General features: G+C 42.8%; 1 protein-coding gene across 3 annotated transcripts in view; it reads left to right on the top strand.

Moving 5' to 3' along the window:
- The first annotated feature begins 406 nt into the window (after window positions 1-406).
- RNF146 (ring finger protein 146) overlaps window positions 407-21,020 on the top strand; it is a 69,287-nt gene continuing 48,673 nt past the window's right edge. For 2 of the 3 annotated variants that reach the window (XM_029594531.1, XM_029594532.1), the window contains exon 1: window positions 407-954. The gene's annotated coding sequence lies outside the window, so the exon portion shown is untranslated. The remainder of the gene's footprint in view (window positions 955-21,020) is intronic. The other variant, XM_029594530.1, reaches the window with a different exon arrangement.

Below are 21,020 nucleotides of genomic sequence, written 5' to 3' on the forward strand. Positions count from 1 at the left end.
CACAATCTCAAACACATATGCTTGCTCACTCACTCTCTCCCCCCACTGAACTAGCGGCAGCAGCAGCCTCCTACACTTTCAACCCTAACAGCAGCAGCCTCCTCCTCCATTTTCATCCCTGAGAAAGGAGACTCATTGGCCGCGGGGGCTAATGTTGCTCCCCACCACGCATTCTTCAGGCCATGCTTGCTTCTCTTCTTCGGACCGATGCTGCCGGACTAGCATGGTCTCTTCTTCCCCCGCACGTGGCCGCTGCATACCACTTCCTCTTCTGGGCCGCGGGAAGAAGAGACCATGCTGGTGCCACTGACTCCATCTCTCCTTCTACATTCCGCCTAGCTATCAGCATTTAAAATGGGCGGAGGAGCAGCTGGGCCAGCAGGGGACGGGGAAGTGCGGTAACACCCCTGCGTGTGCTTGGTGACAAACTGGTGTAGTGCGACACACCGGTTGAGAACCACTGCTGTAAGGCATTATTTATTGATTAGAGTACAACTAGTAGGGCCTAGACCTGTATGTCATCTGCCCACCCATGTTAGCCTTGGGCCCCCCCCCAAAAAAAATCATTTCTCTATGTCCTGGTTTGCACTGGTTTCGAAAAGCTTAACAGAGTGTAATCCAGTTTATTTATTTATTTTTTTAATATTTAAAGTTGAAAGGGTACGTTTGGAAAGACGTTTAGCCACTGCCCATTATGCCTTGAAAGATCAAAGGACGAAACAGAGCAGCGCCCACGGGAGCTCCTCCGCCCCCTGCTACCGGCTGCCCGCGCGGACTGCGACGCACCCACGTCACGTGCGGGGTGACGCAGTGACGGCTGTGGCGTTGGCGGCGGTTCCTGGAGCTGCAGTCGCTGCTGCTGAGTGAGGGAGGAAGCGCAGCGGCGGAGACGGGAGCAGAAGCTGGGAGCAGTCGCCGCCGCCGGAGGAGAAAGGGCTCGAGGCGGCCTAGCTGGTGAGTGGGCAGGAGGCGTGCTGGATCGTGCGGCCGTTGGTGTCTTGGAGCGTTGCCCTCGGGACTGGCAGCGGCGGTCGCCGCCATGGGAGGGAAGGGGGTGTTTCGGTCGGTCCGTTCGCCCGTCTCTCTGTTTGTTGGGGGGAGGGAAAGGCCATGAGCCGTAGCTAATTCTTGTTGGACACCGTGGAGGCTTGTATTTTTTTTTCTTAGGGTATGGGGTGGGGAAAAGCTCTGTCGCTTTATGCCAGGGGGCAGGGTCCTAGGCCGGCCGGTAGGGAGGGGAGAGTGAGAGAGAGAGAGAGGTTTTCTCCCTACTGCAGGTGGTGGGGCGAGGCGTGAGTTGGCAGATCCGGCGGATGATATATGCAGATCTTGTATGAAATCTCTTTACCTAGTGCAGGATAATCCATGCGCGATATCCTGCTTCGAGTTTGGGCCCAAAGTGCCAGAGGCCTGTGTGTATGACACCTGCCCTGGGGGGGAGGCACACAGATCCTTCTCTCTCATCCGACACTGGGGAAACCTGAAATTTTGAAGTCTAAATGAGATAACGAAATATTGTTATAAAGATCAGAATGCAGGCAAAGAGCAAAAAAAAAATCAATGTAGCTTGGGCTTCAGTCTAAATGTTACATTGTCACATAACTGGGATTCATTAACCAAATTGATGGATCATGTTGGTCTTTCAGGCAAACTCCAATTTAGGGCTCATAATCAAGCTCTAGAGTTCTGTATGCCAGTTTTGTAAAATTGAGGGATAGAGGGGAGGTGAGAGAGACTAGCAGTACTAGTCTACACAACCCTGGGTCCTGATAGCTCTGGTAACCTGGTGAGATGCATTTACAGCAGGAATAATATAATGGGTATTTGTGTCCAAAAGATGCAGTTGGGCTAAAAAAATGTTTTGTAAACCCATGTAAAGACTGGTATGGGGAAAGGAAAAATAGCTGCATCTGGCTAAGATGATGCATGTTAGAAGCATTTTTCTCACCATGTTCTCACTTTTTGCTTCTGAGACTTGGAATTTTCTTGCTGGCATCTGTCTTATCCTCACTTTATTGTTGTTTTTGTGCATGATCCCCTTACTTTAAGGGTTCTCATTAGGGAGTTGAAATACTATTATTTTCACTATTTATTCAGCTTTTTATGCAGAAAGATTTTTATTTTTAGTAGAGATCAGTTTAGCTAGTAACAAATTGTCAAAATTGACAGGATGCTGTGACCAAAAGTCAGGTATATCTCTTTTCTCTCCTCTCTTCTTCCTTCTCCAAGTTCGGCTACCCTTGTTAAATGTAACTATACTTTCGGACACCACAGTTCTAGTTTTTGTTTATAATGCACTCCTGTTCGATGTAAACCAGCAAGATATGTTTTCATGATTGCCGGTATATAAAAACTCTAAATAAATAAATAAAATAAATAAATAAAAATCATAACAGTAGATGGTGTCAGAAATAGAGTAATTGGGGGGGTCTGGTTGTGGAGTGGAGGGACACTGAGCCGCCCTAGTTTGAGTCTCAGGAGAGAGAACGCCTGCTAAAATACCAGCTGCAGGGAGACGCGAGGAGCGGAAAGAAACAGCAATTAAAATTAGCTGATCCTGAGGCCTACGTCATCACCAGGTGACCGGGATAAAACCCGAGAGACGCCGGCGCGCGCAGCTTAGACCGGCTTTGACTGGGCTTTGACTGCACGACTGGACTCATTGGAAGTTTGATGGGGCGAAAAAGAAAAGCGAGGTTCACTACATCGTCGCCTACCACAACCAGAATAGGACCCATGGATGCCCACGTGAGTCGGCAGGGACCGCCTGTAATAGACATTGTGCGAGACTCATCTGAAGCCTCGCTCAGTCCAGGCAATCAGCCTACTCCCCCTCAGCCGCAAAGGAATCCGAGTGGAGCCCTACAGGATGGAAAAGTTTCGACAAACGTGAGTGCAAAAGATGCGCAAGAATCGTTGGCTGATTCTGAACTCTCTTCCAGCCTCAAAGTTTTTACAGCCGAGGCGTGTGAAGAGAACCTTGTAGTGACTATTGGTAATACTCAGATTAACTCTGTTGACCCTGCCAATGTGACTCTCTCGGACCTTTGGAGGGTTCTGGTAAAGCTAGTCATGAATCTAATCCAAGTTAATTCGTCTCTTTCATCGTTAGCGAATGCTAATAGATTATCTTTATTGGAACAGGGTAAAAGATTGAGTGCTGTTGAAGTTATGTTTAATGAAGTGTCAGAGAAAATTGGTAGCATGCAGAACTTGGAAAATGTGTTAATTAAAAACTTAAGATTGGTTAACTTTCCAATGACTAGATTATTATCCCCAACAGAAATGTTGGTAAAATATCTGAAAGAAGTTTTAATGTATGTGGATAAAGAAATTCCAGCTATTTCCAAGATTTATTATTTTACTTCTCGTTATAAGGATAGAAAGACGAATGAAGAAAATAGTATAGGGATTACCATTTTTTTAGAGGAATCAACTGACATTATTAATAGTAGAGCAACTCTCTTTGTATCCTTTATGGCAGAGAGAGACAAGGAGTATATGCTTGAGAAATTCTTTAAGAACAAAGATATTCAGTTCTGTGGCCAAAAAATTTATATATTCCCAGATGTTTCAAGAAAGACACAGGTCCATAGAAAGCAGTTCCTGAATCTGAAAAGTAAGACCCTTGAGATTGGTGCAACTTTTTATTTGCGATATCCTTCTAGATGTTTTATAAATTTCAAGGGAAAGAAATTCAGTTTCAATGAACCACTACAATTAGAGAATTTTTTGAAAGATAAAACATGTCAGGCCGTTAACCAAGATTTGATCCAAGGAGAGGCACTAGAAAATATAGAAGAAAATGTCCCTCCACTTGAGGAATAATTATATAATATGTATATGGATTTGTTTTCTTTTTGGACACAGACCCCTCTCATTATTAGATCCAACGTGGAAAATATGAGTATGTAAAAGTTTGTTTGCTGTATGATGTATAAGATTATGTATCCAACGCTGGGATTTTCCTGATTTATGAATGTAATAAGTTTATATAGAAAGTTTGAATAAGCTAATAAAGATATAATTATAAAAAAAAAAAAAAGAAATAGAGTAATTGGCCCATCCAGCCTGTCCACATTTTTAAAGATACACTCTAGGACTGGTAGCTGGAATATATGTAAGATATTTCTTTGCATTCAGGATGGTTGTGTTTTTTAAATCATCTTTCTTATCTGTAGTCTACTGTCAGGCAGATGAACATACAAAAACTTCCACTTCACACCCAGCATGTCTCCATTTCTATATCTAATCACAAAGCCTTGTAATAATCTAAATAGTCACCAGTATTCAAGCAATGGGCACATTAATATCGGTTCCCTTAGGTCCCTTGGCTCGCCTGCAGGACAGACCTGGCTACATGAGCACATACTATTCCACTAGAACTTCTAGATATTGCTGTTCTTGCAGCATACCAACCAGAATTAACTAGCAGCTGGGTCTGTCATCACATTTTAATCTATATAGCTACCCATTGTAATGTGGCTTTTGCCAGAATATCCAGACTCCTAGGTTCCCTTTGTAGCCTACCTGACAAGACCCAGCTATGTGAACATCTAATTTCCTGCTAAGACTTGTAATGTTTCATTTTATCAACTTTGCCAGTCATTCTTGCAATGCAATATGTGCTGCTAAGGGGTGTTGTACTGCTATTTCTTTACTTTTTTTGAAACTAAGTATCCTCTTTGCTTATTCCTTTCCTTAAAAGTTTGTTACCAGTTTAGTCTTCATCACCCACTCTGGAAGAGTATTCCATGAAAACAATTTCCTGGAATTGCTCCTGAGTCTGATCTCATGTTCTAGAGCAGTGGTTCCCAACCCTGTCCAGGGTACCCCCCAGCCAGTGTCAGGTTTTCAGGATATCCACAATGAATATGCATGAGACAGGGTTGGGAACCACTGTTCTAGAGCTTCCTTACCATTGAAAAAAGGTTTTCTACTTGTGCAGTATTAATACCTTTCATGTATTTGAATGTCTGTCATATCCCCTGCTTCTCTTCTAAGTTGTGTGTGTTTAGATCCTTATGACTCATCTTATGGTGCTTTAGGTGCAGATACTGCACATTTTGGTAGCCCTTCTCTGGACTGCCTTCATCCTCTCTGTCTTTTTAGAGTTATGGCTGCAAGAACTACACAGTACTGCAGGTGAGGTCTCGCCAATGACCTGTACAACAGCATAATTGCTTCCTTTTTTTTTTTTTTTTTTTTTTTTTTACACTAGTTATGCCTCTCCCTTTGCACCCTAGAATTCCTCCAGCTCTGGTCACCACTTTATCGCACGGTTTTGCTACCTTGAAATCACCCTATGGTCTCTTTCCTGCTTTGTGAAGATCAGCAGCTCACTCCCATTCTGTGCTGCTCTTGGATTGTTGCACCCCAAATGCATTACTCAAGCAGTTGACTACTAAAGCTTTCTGAGATAGCTTGTTATTCTATTTACTCTTTGATGTGTCCACTGTGTTGCTAATCTTTGTGTCCTTCACAAAAAGTCAAACTTTTTCTCCTAACTGTTCTGCTTACAAAAATATTGAACAGAATCAGCCCTGGGACTGAACCATGAGGACCCTTCACTCATTATCTTTCTTCAAAGAAAACTCCATTACCATCATTCTCGGCTGTCAGTCTCTCAAACAGTTTTCCAGGCCACCACTTTAGGACCCATTCTTAGATCATTCAGTTTATTTATCGGTTTCCTGTACAAGTAAAAATATTTTAGATGTTAGACAAGAAAAAAATTCTATTACTAACAAGTAGCTGTGTTTTTCCTATCCCTGTTTTCTAAAATCTGCATTGTCAGGAGTCCTGTGTTTCTGAAAGCCAAGGCAAGTGGTAGAGGGCAACCCAGAATTCAGAACATAGAACACGGTTTGCTTCCATTTTAAAAATTCTCTAGGAGTGTATAAAGGCTAAACAGCCACAGATATGCTCGTCAGCATAACCTAGTTATGGTTAATTCTATCTAAAACAGTGGTTCTCTTAAAACAGTGGTTCTCAACAGGTGGTCGGGACACACTAGCGTTTCACGAAGTCCTGGGAGGTGTGTTGCTGAGCAAGCAGAAGACGGATCTTTCCTCCTCAGTCTGGGTTGAAGTTGGCCGCCTTCTCTTTTATTGGGTATGACCTGCTTCGCCAAGATCAGAGCACGATATCACCAACTCCTGTTCATATGGGCCCAGCAGGACACCAGCTTAATCTCCCTCTGCCTGGCCTGGCAGTGAGGCTGCTGATGCTGCTCTCTTCACCCCATGGAGCCTGGATGTGAAAGCAGGAGCATAAGGGAGAAAAGTGATTGCTCTGTAGATTTCGCTGTTGCAGCTTCATCTTTCTCTCTTCAGTGCTTCTTGCCCTCATCTGCTGCTGATAAAGAGGGAGGGAGACTCTGGATTGGATTGAAATCTTTTCTGCTGGCTGGGAGCCAGGAGGAGGGGGAAATCTACTGGGCAGGAAGGTGTGGGAAGATAGGGTAGGGGGGAAAGGCAGTTAGGGTTGTTGGGTAGAGAGAGGCGGAGGGAGGGATTGGGGGCTGCTGGGCAAAGAAGAGATGGAGGTGGGTGGGGGTGGGGGTTGCTGAGCAGGAAGGGGTCGGAAAAGAGGTGGTCAGAGGTATTTTGGGTAGGAAAGAGAGGGAAGGGCAGAAAGTTGAACAGGGGAGAGAGGGAGCACGGGGAAGAGGATGAAGGATGGGAGTGTCAGGAATGTTGGACAGGGATATGAGCATGTGAATGGATGATTGAGTAGTTGGGACAAGTGAGGGGTGATGGGGACATGGAGGGAGTGACTGGGCACACGGGCCATACTACGTCAGTTTTGAGAATATGCATTTCTTCTCTCTGAGCTTTGCTTAGTGTAGGAGGAAATATATTTCTGTTTCTAGTCTCCAGTTTTGTACTGCATGCAGAAGGTCTTGGGTTTCCACTTCAGGTTTTTTTCCACATTTGTAATTTGTGGTCTTTTATTCTATATTTGGTGAAGGCAGGTCCGTCTTTGTGTATGTGAGTGAGATGAGGTACTTTACTAGAGTTTTGTATCAGCCTTATTGTATTTTCTCAATATTATATCGCACTGGTGGTGAACTGCTGCCTTTTCATGGGAAGGGCTATTGCTGTTTCCTTTCTTGGAGTTAGTGCTGCTGAGGTATGGCAGGTACAGAGAAGGGCTACCAAAATAAGGGGAATGGAACAACTCCCCTATGAGGAAAGACTAAAGAGGTTAGGGCTGTTCAGCTTTGAGAAGAGACAGCTGAGGGGGGATATGATAGAGATGTTTAAAATCATGAGAGGTCTAGAACGGGTAGATGTGAATCGGTTATTTACTCTTTCGCATAATAGACTAGGGGGCACTCCATGAAGTTAGCATGGGGCACATTTAAAACTAATTGGAGAAAGTTCTATTTTACTCAACGCACAATTATCCTCTGGCAACAAATTCCAGAGTTTGTGGTTAGTGCAGTTAGTATAGCTGTGTTTAAAAAAGGATTGGATAAGTTCTTGGAGGAAAAGTCCATTACCTGCTATTAAGTTCACTTAGAGAATAGCCACTGCAACATGGAATAGACTTAGTTTTTGGGTACTTGCCAGGTTCTTATGGCCTGGATTGGCCACTGTTGGAAACAGGATGCTGGGCTTGATGGACCCTTGGTCTGACCCAGTATGGCATGTTCTTATGTTCTAGAGTGGGGTTTGTTTGTATTATTTTACAATGCACCTAGTAGTAGAGGGAGTTTGTGATGCTGTTATTAAGATGACACCCGAATCAGAATATTTTTTTTTTTTTGTATGATGAGTTGTACAGGGAAACATCAGTTCTGCTCAGCACTCATTGTTAGGAAGCAGGGGACTCCTGTAGAAGAAGAGCATATGCTTATATTTAGTCCCATGATGGTCATGTGTGTGTTCAGTGTGTCACGCATGTGAGCATCATCTGTCAGGTGTGTCTTGATAGAAAAAAGGTTGAGAACCACTGCTCTCAGAGAAGCATGGAGGAGTAGCCTAATGCTTAGAGCAGTGGGCTGCAAAACAGGGAAGCCAGAATTCAAATCGCACTGCTGCTCCTTGTGACCTTGGGCAAGTCACTTCTTCTTCCATTGCCTCAGGTTCAAACTTAGATGGTCATTTGCTAGGCATTTTCCCTATAAAGATAGAATGGGGAAAAACTTTTAGTAAAGGGGAGGGAGGGAGCACGGCCTGTATAGTAAATACAGGTCTTAGATTGTAAGACCTTTGGGGGATAGGTAAATACCTAAGGTACCTATAATCTGTTTTGAAGTGCCAAAAGGCAGAATATAAATCAAATAAAGAAAGGTAAAAGGGGCATGGGGAAAGGAGTTTGGATTCAGGATTTTGAATGGTTTTAAGAACGTGCAGTGATTCCCTGTTCTACCAGTGATTTACAATCCACCAGAAGTTGGTGGCCCTGTGGCATTACAGCATAGTTTTCTATAGAGCCACCTTACATGCCATCACTCTTTCAACAGCTCTTCAAAATAAAAGGGAGCTGGGCGTTTGCTTTCTGGGCCTTTTTTTTTTTTTTCAGAGCAGTGGTACCCTTTTGTAAAATAACCTCTGTATTTTATTAACCCAAGCATACTTTTTTCTCATGAAATTTTATAAGTTGTTTGCATTTCCCAAACAAGGTTATTAGAAGTAAGTAGGCTGCTTTTAGTGTGACTCAATAAGGCTTTTCCTTTGAGACATCCAACACCCCCATTGAGTACATTTTCTATTTATCAGTTTTAGACATTTATACAAATATACATTATATGCATTAAGTCAGAAAACACAATAAGTGCCAATAAATCTCAAACAATATAAAGAAAAAATAAAAACTGACTCAAGTTCATTATAGATGGAGGAGTAGGAGAAGCCTTGATCAAAAGAGTAGATGAACACAGCATTAATCTAAAACAATAAACAAGAAAACTGGGTAGACAGTACAAACTTGTGGAACATGTCAAGGCAAATAAAAATACAAAAGCAACAAGCATTTATAATAGGTTTGTTCAAGCAAAATAGAAGATTACTGAGATGAAATATTTGAAAGAATTCTGCTGATAATCATTAACTATTAGCAGGTAGAAATGAGGATTGGAATCTTTGTAAATCATTTTGGAAACATTTTCAGTATTTTCAGCTTTTCATCACAGTACCACATTCTCTTTAACTAAAACATCAATTGTAACTTGTTGACCATGAGACATTTTTCTCCCAGATCATATTTTTCTCTGAAACAGCCTTTATTTCAACTTTATTAAATTGTATCTGTTTTTCAAGCTCATTAAGTGTAGTCCTGTTGTAGCTAATACAGCTTCTTCCAGACAAGAGCATGATGTTCATAGCATTTCCATGTTAATACTTTGATTAACAGTCTGAGATCTATATAATACTTGAAGTAGTCTTCTCAGAAAATCTGCAGTGCCAGCCAGGTACCTTGCAAGAGAACTATTTCCCAAGCCTCTAAATGGGGATAGGGAGTGGGCATGTGGCAGTATTCTGATTACTGCTGCCATGCTCTTAAAATGACGCTGCCACCGGTGTCAGTGGGACCTCTGGCTACAGCGTCTGATTTGTAGAGGCACTGAGGGCAGTGTCATCTGAAAATGTTGGGATTTCAACACTGGCAACAAAGCCCCTTTCACAGTGACCTCAGAACTAAGTTTAGCCCCTGCAGTTCTGATTCTCTGAACAGTATCTTCTATGCTCCCCTCCACTGATCTCTTCTATGTCATTGGCCTGTGTGTGCAGTCATTTGGAAAACTGTAAAGATTCTAGGCCTAAGCTCTGGTCTCTCTCTCCAACCTAAAACTAGCTGACCTGAAGCATCATCTGAAGCAGCCCAAACTATGAGGTATTACAGCAAGGTCCCTGCTTTAGGATCAGGTTCGGAGGGAAACCCCACCTTGCTTTGCCCTTGTGTTTAACCATTAAAGACAAAAAGAAAAAGTTTTTAAAACATGTCCCTTCACAGTATCTATCTTGACTCCACCTGTTGTAGAATTCTTAGTTACTGCTTGGATGGCATTCTGTGAAACTTTCATAGTGAAAGTGAAACCCTTCACTTATTTAGAAATCAAAAAGTCAGTCTTTTCATAGTAAATGTTTTCTGGGATAAAATATTTGCTTTAGAGGAGGCCTTCCACTAGTCGTGTTGGCACTGCCCTTGGTAGCATCCAGCTCCATTCTTATTCATACACCTGCATAACTCATTCTCATGTCCTCCTTTTCAACCATGTAACCTGTGAGATCAGTTGCCACGTTTCTCTTTTTGTTCTAATTGTATGCAGTTGGAACAGGAGCAACAATCCCTCAATTCCTTTCACCTTTTCAACCCCTCTACCTAAACCAACCAAAGACATAACTTTCTGCTCATATCAGCTCACCAACACACCAAACTATGCTCACTGATCCCGCTATTAAACTTTCCTTTCCCAAAATAGAATTGGACCAAACACCCCCTGTCTGCATATACTCAGCAGGTGATGATCTCTCACCCCTGCACTCCCCGATCCAGATGTCACACACTGCAAGCACACAGACGCTCTGTCGCTCACCCTCTGATGCCAGCCTGGCATACATAACTGTTCTGCCCATGCTAGGTTTATGGCCAGCCATGCACTGTCTTCTCTGCACCCTTCAACTAGCACAAATCCAGTCAGGTTAATAGTGTCTCTCTCCTCTCATGTACCAGTCCCACTGAAACATATATGGAATTGCAGTCCCAAAGTAACATTGCATTTTCAGGATGGACAGAAACTTGAGTACTGTGACAGGCAGATTTTGTCTGTGTGTGAATACAGAGCCAGGCCACAGGATAGAAATGTAGAATCAGACTGTTAGGGATTGCTTGAGCACCAGTAATGTACAGCAGGGAGAGAGTGATGCAGAAGCAGGAAGCACCAGTTATGGCAGGTTCAGCATCACCAGGAAGGATGGGCGACCAAAATGATAAATAAGACTGAATGATTTTCCTGTGAGGAAAAGCTAAAAAGGTTAGGGCTCTTCAGCTTGGAGAAGAGATGGCTGAGGGGGAGAAATGATAGAGGTGGATAAAATGAGTGGAGTAAAATGGGTAAATGTGAATCGATAGTTTACTCTTTCAAAAACACTAGTCAACCTTTTGGGATCCTGCCAACTACTTGTGACCTGGCAGGATTGGCCATTGTTGGAAACAAGATACTGTAGCTTGATGGCCCTTTGGTCTGACCCGTTTGGAAAATCTTATGGTCTTATATAAAATTCCCTCCTGGATCAGGTTGATAACAAAGATCCAACCGGATCTCTTGAAAATCCATCCTCTGTGTAGATTGTCTAACATTTATAAATCAACAGGAATGGTAAAAGACATTTTAGCCCGCCACTTTCCTGTAAATAGCTCCTCAAGTCCTCTCAAAGGAGTGGAATTATTTTTGATAGCACCGGGGACTCCCCTATAAAGGTGTTTCTGTGGTTTACAAAAACCTATTGAAAGATAAATATGGTTCTGTTACATCTCCCTGCTTGATAACATATTGGAACTCAGGCCTGGGTTTAAATTTGGGCCCACAGGCTTGGACAAGCATATGGCACTCCACCCATCGCAGTACCATTTGTGCATGTCACACAGAACTCATGATTAGACTGTTTCACAGGACATACCGTACTCCGGTATATTATGCGAGATTCTCTCCTGGTCTGAGCTCTAGGTGCTGGCGTGGATGTGGACAAGAGGGCACCTATCAGCATATGTGGTGGTCTTGCCCATTTGTAAAACAGTTTTGGTCACAAGTGACTCAAGAAATATCCAATATTGTGAATCTTTCTATTCATATCACACCATTATTGGGTCTACTAGGTAGATGGACGGGGTTTCAGAAATTTCGAAAGTTAGTGGGGCAATTGTTACTTGCGGCATGTTTTACTATAGCCACATGTTGGAAGTTTCATCCCACAATAAGCACTGGAAGGCAAAACTAAGAGAGATGGCTGCTTTAGAAAAGCTCAGATTTGACATGACAAGGGGAATCATTCAAATACCAGCAAATATGGGGAATATACCACCAATAACGTTGCCATGACATTTTGTAGCCATTTAACCAGCTATATTTCTTTCAGACGAAGAACTCTGGCACTCACCGATTAAAGCATCTTTTTGCTCTATTCCAAATTCCTTTGGATAATGCTTCTTCAATTATTTTTGACCTTTAACTTCCTTCCAGCTCTTAAGCTTCCCAAGTTTTTACTCCTTGTTAAATGTAACTTTTATCTTATTCTCTTCTCTTGTTAATTACTTTTATTTATTGCTTCTGTTATACCCTTGTTTTATGTAAACCGATCCGATATGGTTTAATTTACTATGAAGGTCGGTATAAAAAACTGTTAAATAAATAAATAAATATTTTGAATTGGCCATGACACATGAAGGGTGATATCTGAAGGCACTGAATGGACCCATCTTTCAGAGCTCAGTAAAAGTCTCAATGAATGTGCACGGTGGTTCCCATGTGTGCGTTCTGCCTGAATTTGCTTCCGCAAAGATGTGCGGAAACCCCCCCCCCCCCCCCTTATTTTTACATTGTACTTTTTCTCTGCCTCATTACAGTTCAGAATTTTTTCCTTGCCTTAGCAACCCCTTAAGTGCACAAACATGTTTGTGAGCCGGATTTGGGACTTCCCTGGTTTAGACCTACAGAAACTGGGAAGAAAGGTGCTGATTTCAAAGCACTTCCATGTGGGAGGTCACAACAGAGGTCCCAGTGCTGAGTGACTCAACCTAGTCTTTCCTTGGAGCCAAATACATCAATTCTTTAACAACAAGCTGGGGAAGAACCCACATGGGTTTATAAAGAGGATGTCTTTTTTAATTCCTGTCCAGAGAGCACAACAGTTGGGTGGACCAGTTCTCTGAGCTGGTGAAGAAGTTTTTTTTGCCTCTGACTCCTGAGGACAGAAGAGAAGCCTTGGAACCTTTCTTGACTAAAATGGGAGAGGTATTACTGCAAATTAAACTTTGCCTTGTTCCATGCATGTGCATAACCCACAAGTGTTGCCAGCCATAGTAGTTAGTCCTAAACAATTGGGTTAACCCTCTCCTTGATTGGGGAGTCCTGCCCAGAGTCAGAGGATGAGGAAAGAACCTCAGCTAGGTTGTCTTCTCTCCTGGGCATGTCCCTCCTTGGGAATGACGGAGGTCTCCTCCTTGGTTACTATCTTTATCATCTGGGTCATTGATCAGCATTCCCCCACCCTGCTTTATTGGGGTCAGAGGAAGGTTCAGTGAGTATTCTATTGGAACCCTTGCCTAACATACCGCAGCATTTCTCCTCAGATGATCTCTGGTATTTCACATTTCTGGACAATGTTGCTGGGTATCAGTGTTAGGAAAGAATGGCTCCAAGGTGGACGTTTTCAGCCTTATGCAGCTTCTGCAACCGTTAGTGGATTTGGTGATGATTCTGGTGCATAAGTTACTCCAGCACTTCCAGTTCAGAATTACCAGTACTTGCCTAAATGTTGCCAGGAAACTCGACTTAAAGTATAGGGTGCAAGCAACCCTTGGTTTTATTTATTTGATTTGTATTCTACTTTTTATGCACTTCAAAGTGGAGTCGGGGTGGTCCCGCTTTTTGACTACTCGGTTGTCGTAGAGTTGTTTATCAGGTGGACCAAGAAAACCCAGGAGATCTCTAATACTACTCCGGGAAAAGACATGAAGCTTCTGGATATATTTTTGAGAAGAAAATCTTTGAGTTCCATGCTGTGCAATAAAATAGCATCACACCAGCTGTATATGGTGCAATAAGTGCATGAATGTATGAAGAAACTAAAGCCTTTAATGGAGTTGCTAAACCCAGAGTAAACTGGCTTGTAAAGTGGTGGAGAATGTAGAGGAGTCTAAGAAACATCTAATCTGCTCGGTCTGTGAAGTGTTTGACACTATGGGCAGAACTTTTTGGCGCACCATTGGGGCACACAGGCTGGTTTAGCTATGAGCCAGTGGTCTACGGAACGATGTGTATGATGGCTTGCAGATGTTCCATGTACTGGAAACACTTGTTTGGAGACTAAATCAAGGATACTGTAGCTCAGATCAAGGAGCAATAAGTTACTATTCAGTCTGTCAGCCAGAGGAGGTGACTAGCCTCAACCCTCCTGCCCTCAGATGAGCATTCTTTCAGTGATACCCCTTCTGATCTTGCCAACATCAGACCACCCCTGTCCAGCAACAGCTTCCTGCCAGGGGATGCCAAGGTCAACCGAAGGCCCCTTAACCACAGGTGAAACCTGAGCCTGGTTTTTGATGAGCTTAAAACCAGACTCCCTGCCACCTCTGGTGGGGGGAGGGTTCAATCCTTTCAGAGTGGGAAAGATCACCAAGGACCATTGGGTCCTGAAAATTGGGAAGTATGGCTACTGCTTACATTTTTCTTGCCTGGGATAAAGCAAAATTGCTTACCTTTTAATAGGTGTTATCCCAGGACAGCAGGATTTAGTCCTCACAAAACCCACCCGCCACCCTGCGGAGTTCAGTCCGATACGTTTTATTATTTTATTTTTGCTAACGCTTCTTGCTATACACAAGACTGAAGGGAGACCCCTGTGGCTCGAGGGATCATGGCATGCTGGGCATGCTCAGTGGCCTCAGTCTGCCAGTCAAAAGTTTCTAGAAACTTTGACAGAAAGTTTTCCGTGATAGGGCTTCGTCAGTGACGTCACCATTATGTGAGGACTACATCCTGCTGTCCTGGGATAACACCTATTACAAGGTAAGCAATTTTGCTTAAGAAGTTGCCATGCTGGGTCAGACCAAGGATCCATCAAGCCTGGCATCCTGTTTCCAACAGAGGCCAAACCAGGCCACAAGAACCTGGCAATTACCCAAACACCAAGAAGATCCCATGCTACTGATGCAATTAATAGCAGTAGCTATTCCCTAAGTAAATTTGATTAATGGACTTCTCCTCCAAGAACTTATCCAAACCTTTTTTGAACCCAGCTACACTAACTGCACTAACCACATCCTCTGGCAACAAATTCCAGAGCTTAATTGTGCATTGAGTGAAAAAGAATTTTCTCCGATTAGTCTTAAATGGAATGCCCCCTAGTCCTTCTATTATCCAAAAGTGTAAATAACCGATTCACATCTACCCGTTCTAGACCTCTCATGATCTTAAAGACCTCTATCATATCCCCAGCCATCTCGTCTCCATTGACTTTAATGTTAATCAGGCCATTGTTCTTCCTACCTTTTTCCTAAGGCCTCGTGCATAAAGGTGAGAATATTTGCTTTACTCTGGATTGTAAAAGAACCCTTGCATATGATTTGAGAAGGACTGAGCCTCATTGACAGGTTCTCAGCTGTTTATTTCTTTTGATCCCAATAGACTGGCAGTTGCTGTCAGATTGATTAGTGGACTGTATTGTGCACTATTATGAATTGGTTGGCTTACAGATAGGGACCTTTTATTTTCAGTTTTTATTTTATTTTTCTAAGGAATTTATCAGTGTTTATTATAAAAAGCAAACTGGGACTAAAACATTGACTTAATTTCCACTGCTTTTCTTCCATTTTTATTCTTTATAATAAACTCTGATAAATTCCTGGGAAAAACAAAAAAAAAAACTGAAAACATAGGTCCCTCTCTACAGATTAGACTCATCAAGTGAGAGCCATGATAGCTTCAGTGGCTCACCACAGGGCCACTTCAATTAAAGTAGTCTGCATACACCTTCACATACTAATAATTATGTGGACAACATGTCAAGAGTTGCTTATTTTAGCATTGCTGCACTGTGCACTCTTCAGCTTGAGATGCTCTATGTGTCATGGCTAATTCAGCCCTGCCTGTTGATGAAGAAAGCAAACTTGCTTACCTGCAAATAGAGATCTCTGTAGACAGCAGCATGAGCTAGCCATGCTTACTACCTGCCCACTTCCCTGGGGTCAAATATCTTACTAAAAAGTTTAAGCTCTGTGAAAGACAGCACGCAGGCAGGAACTTGGTAAGAACTTTACTCAGCTTTGAGAGAGAGGTGCATTTGAAACCATCAGATGGTGTCTCTGACATGTCATGGCTAATTCATCCAGCTGTCTATAGGGAACACTGTTTACTTGCTTTATTTGGTCACATATGACTGGATACTTTTAGGACTGCTCTGAGGCAGTCTTAGAGTTGGCTGGACACTACCGAGTATCGACTAAGTTGCTCTGCCCTGGCATTCTCCCAGCCCACCTCTTTTTGTACTTCAGCTAGGTTTTAGCTGGATAATCTCTTGTTCAGCTAGAACTTGGCCAGTCAGCGGGACACCAGATTTTTATAACACTTAACTGGACAAATCCTTTTAAAAATGGACCTCCAAGTGACCTAAGTATATGAAATCTGAGAGTTGTCTTTCATTGCTAATATACTGAAAGTTCTTGCCTCAGTAATAGTTTTGGTGGTAGGAGTTTTCTGTATGAGTGCTGCATGTGCCTATAAATGGGATGTAGATAATTTATATGGGTTGTTGGAAGGGGTGAGCGAGATGGGTGCCTGACTGAGATGGTTCTATGCCACTGTCATAATAGTGATGGAAGTAAACTCCCTTGGCTTGACATTGGAGAAAGGACTCTCCTCTTTTTTTGTGGCTATGGGGTGTGTGGTTCCCTGGACCCTACATTGTTGCCTCTCTGGTTGTGACATTGATAACATCATGCATGATCATGGCTAGAGCTTGTTAATGGCTGTAATAGCTGCTGCATAGACCTTTTTTTTTTGCTCTTTTCAGTGTGAATTTTTTTTTTTTTTTAAACTATTTTTGGGCAAAACTGCAGTGTTTAGGAGACATCACAGTTTTGACTACATGGGACCAGGCCAGGGAGTACTAAAAGTTTATATCCATTTGAAAACAATAATTTGCTTCTTAATATGTAGATAAACAGAAAATTATATTAGATGGTTGTAAGCTAATTTTATCAAAGAATTGTTTTGCTCAAATTAAGCATTATTACAGAGAGTGTGCAGCACTCTCTGTAATAATGCAGTCAAGGTATCCACCCGCGGGACTGTATGAAGGGCCAGTATTAAGTAAAATGTTACATTTGTTGTGATGACGAGTGAAGAACTTCTCTTTTTAAGCTTTAGCCAAAACTTCCTTCTGTAAAGGAGTTGGAGTGAAAGAATTGCGGTCATCTCTGAAATAAGAGAACAAATGTTTCCGAGGCTTGTTTGGCATGTTGAGGAATGTATGCCAGCTGCTTTATTTTATTTTCTTGTCCATAAGCCCAATAGAAGAAAGCCAAATGCTTCTGTTATGCACCATTTTAACTATAATTGAACTGTCAGTTCTTCAGAAGGATGGAATTGAGGAAATGGCATTGCAGTGTCAGAGCAAGTAAACAGGAGACATCTAGTAGGAGAAAACTTCTTCAGTAGAATTGTTGCATCTTTTTAGCCAAGAGGGTTGTGTACAGACCCACAAAGATGCAGCTTGGAATTCAGCACTTGCAACTTTTATTATTTTATATATTTTAGGAGTGGCATATATAGGGTCCAATCCTGAGCCTTGTTATATGGCCTACTGCATAAGCAGTTGCAAAGTGAACACTGAAAATAAACTATTCTGAATCCCTGGGATTAAAATGTGCCATCTGTTTCTTCTAAACCTTCCTTGCAAATGCATTATTAAATATTAAGAAGTTAATTATGCCTTTTTTGAACTTATGCAGTTATCTGTGATTTTGGACAAAAACATTTTTCAGGAGTTTAGTTAAATTATTTCTGCATTTCCTCTTTGTCTTGCCAGGCCAGTGATTACAGTGCAAGGTTCCTTCTCTAATGTCCTTCCCAGTATATGCTGCTACAGCAGGGAAAGGAGTCGGTAGTTCTCTGCCTCTAGCAGATGGTAGATGTAGCTGGTCCAGCGGGAAGGAGGAGGAAATAAGGTACCCAGGACAAAAGCCTTCCCTAAGGTCGATTTTTCCCCTAAGAATAAACAGGGCCGGATCAGGGGAACCTCCTCAGGATGACAGTCTTCATAGGGCTAATCTTCCTTCCCCAGGGCAATTGGGCTTGTGATGCCCTCATTTCCTGCCAGAGAAGGGATACTACTACTTATTTAAAAAAAAAAAAAAAAAAAAAAAGCACATACCAGTGTGGAGGGCAGTCAGCAGATAGACAGACTTGGAGAGATGGTGCTTCATCAGTGGGAGCCCTGAGCTGCAGGTCTGGTCTGAATTGCCCCTGGAGCACCGTGGAGCAAGATGATGGAGAGGAAGAGAAAATATTTGAAATGTGGAATTCAATGTATGCTGAGCATCGCTGGCTCTGTTTGCAGAGTGTATAATGGGGACAAAAAGGATCCTGCGATGGAGGAGGGAGGAATGGAAGGCCTGTCAAATCAGTGTGGCAGGACAGCCATATTTGAGCAGGGAAACACTATATAGATGGTACCTCCAGACACTTATCCTTGGCATCACAGGAGGGAGTGAAGGCCTGCAGGAGCCTACAAGTGGCAGGCTTACCCCAGGGAGAAAAGGATATTTCAACAGAGTTTGTGCTAATTATGCAAAAGGACTACTGCCAAATGAAGGGCAGGCCAGCACAGTGAGGCGTTACCACTAGGGACAACCCCTGGTGATAAGGAACCCCAGTAAAAAGAAACAGAAGTTGACACCAGAAGTGGAAGGCACCTGGGGAGGGAAAGAGATATTACTCTGAGGATGAAGGCGATTCTTCCCAGAGGGATTCTCAAGATAAGGAGGAAAACCCTGAGCCCCACCCAGATGACTCAGCACTCAGATTGGTTACTTATCTCTGCCCACATTACATTTAAAATTGCCTGTGTAACATTCAAGGCATATCGTCATGGTACACCTTCTTATTTGGCTACTCTTATTAAACCATATCATCCCAATAGAATTCTCCATTCTGTTTACCAAGAATTACTCACTATCCCTTTACACGAAGAGATCCAGCTAGCATCCATGAGCGAAAGTTGCTCCAAGCATCTGGAATTCTCTTCCCCTAAGCTTTCACCTTGAAATTATTTGAAGTTTAGGAAATCCCTTAAAAGCTTTTATTTGTCCATGTATTTCAAGGGTCTTTATAATATCATTTTTAGTTTACTTTGTTAAAATGTATTTACTTTTATGCTCCATTTAATTTTATAGTTTTATTATCTATGACATGCTATTTATTTGTTTTATTGACTATTATGTTTTACTCTGTTTATTGTAAATTACCTTGATTTATTGTAGTAAGAAATGGTGATTTAATTAAATAATTTTGAGGGACCTGGAATGACCCAAGGGTGGGGGGGAAGTAGGTCCCCACATTCCAAAAAGGGACCCGAATGATGATGTGTAGGCCTGCTTGGAGTTCCCACCAGTAAGGGGGAGATTTCAAGGGTGGTCCAAGATTACAGGAGATCAGTAGGTTCTCAACATTATATACAAACGTTATTCCTCAGAACTAAAATTCCCAGTGAAAGAAATTTTTCTTCAGTTGCCATGCAGTGCAATTAAGAGAAGGCAGTGCAGCGCCAAAGACTTTTGATATACGTAATGATGGTGATAATGACTTCCTTGTGCAAAGAAGGAGTACATCCATACCTAGACAATTGGTTAATAAGAACAGTCTCCATTCAGGAGAAATGTCAAGCAAGAGAGAGTAATATAAATGTTGGAAGGACTAGGAAGGGTGGTGAACAGGGCCAAGAGTCACCTATGTCCGACCCAGACATTGGTCTTCCTGGGAGCACAATTCGATACAAGGATGGGAAGGCTAACTCTATGGAGGAAAGAGTCAACAAGCTGCAGTGGCATGGCAGCAGCAATCAAGACTGTTTTCTGGGCAAGAGACTACATGAGGCCGTTACAGGGGTCCTTGCTAACCAGTTGATCCCCGCAAAGCCAAGATTTCGAGAAGAAGCTGCTGATAAGTATCAAAACCAGGAAGAGCCAGGAATGGTGATTAGAGATCCAATATGTCTGTGGGCTTAAGCCTGGAACCCCTACGATGGATCACAGTAACCAGACATCAGCAAATTTGTATGGGGGGCACACTGGGAAGGGCAGATAAGGCACCTGCTCGGTGAGAGATAAATCATACCCAATGAGCTGACTAGGGACCAGGGCTGTCAAGCTAGCCCTAAGGCACTTATGAATGATGGTAGAGGGGAAAGCCATCAAGATACTGTCAGATACTGCCAAGAACAGACAAGGAGGAACAAGGAGCCCACAGGTAGCAAAGAAAGCAGCCGGGTTAATGCAGTGGGCAGAAATGCTCCTCCAGGAGATCGCACCTACCCCACATAGCAAGGAAAGACAATATACAAGTGATCTTCCTCAGTTGCCATTCGTGGGACCTGAGAGAAAGGGAATTGGCGGAAGAAGCAATAAAGCAAATAACAGACACATGGGGTCCATTCAGGAAAGAACACCAAAGCCAAAAAATTCTTCAGCCGGAAGAAGGAATGGGGGACTGTGGGGATAGATGTGCTATCTTAGAGAAGGCCCAGAGACATTCTGCTGTACGTTTTCCCTCCGTGGCCAATAATATGAAGAGTAGTGAGAAGGATATCAGATCATCAGGGGTAGATGGTCTTAGTGGCATGTGACTGGCTGAGAAGGCCATGGTACATGAACTTGGTCAGACTAAAAGAAAGAGAATTGCTCATATTCGACTGGGAGCAGGGTCTCCTGAAAAAAAAGGCCAGTCATCCTGGAGAATCCTAATCCTCTCTTACGGCATGGCTATTGAAAGGGAGAGGCTCAGAAGATACTCAGCCCAGATAATTGCGACCCTGTTGAAAGCAAGAAAGAAGTCTACTTCGCTGACTTACATTGACATTTGGAGAATCTTTGAGAATTGATGCAAGAGAAGGAAGGTATTACCACAGAGAGCGGAAGTAACTGTGATTCTACAATTCCTTCAAGAGAGGCTGGAGAAGGGCCTAGCAGCGAGTTCGCTGAGATTTCAGGTTGCGGCTATCTGTTGCTACAGGGGGGCAGGTAAATGGATCCTCTAATCTGATGTATTTTGCTTCCTAAAGGGAGAGAAGTACCTA

This window comes from Rhinatrema bivittatum, chromosome 3 (assembly GCF_901001135.1).
Source record: "Rhinatrema bivittatum chromosome 3, aRhiBiv1.1, whole genome shotgun sequence".
NCBI lineage: Eukaryota > Metazoa > Chordata > Amphibia > Gymnophiona > Rhinatrematidae > Rhinatrema > Rhinatrema bivittatum.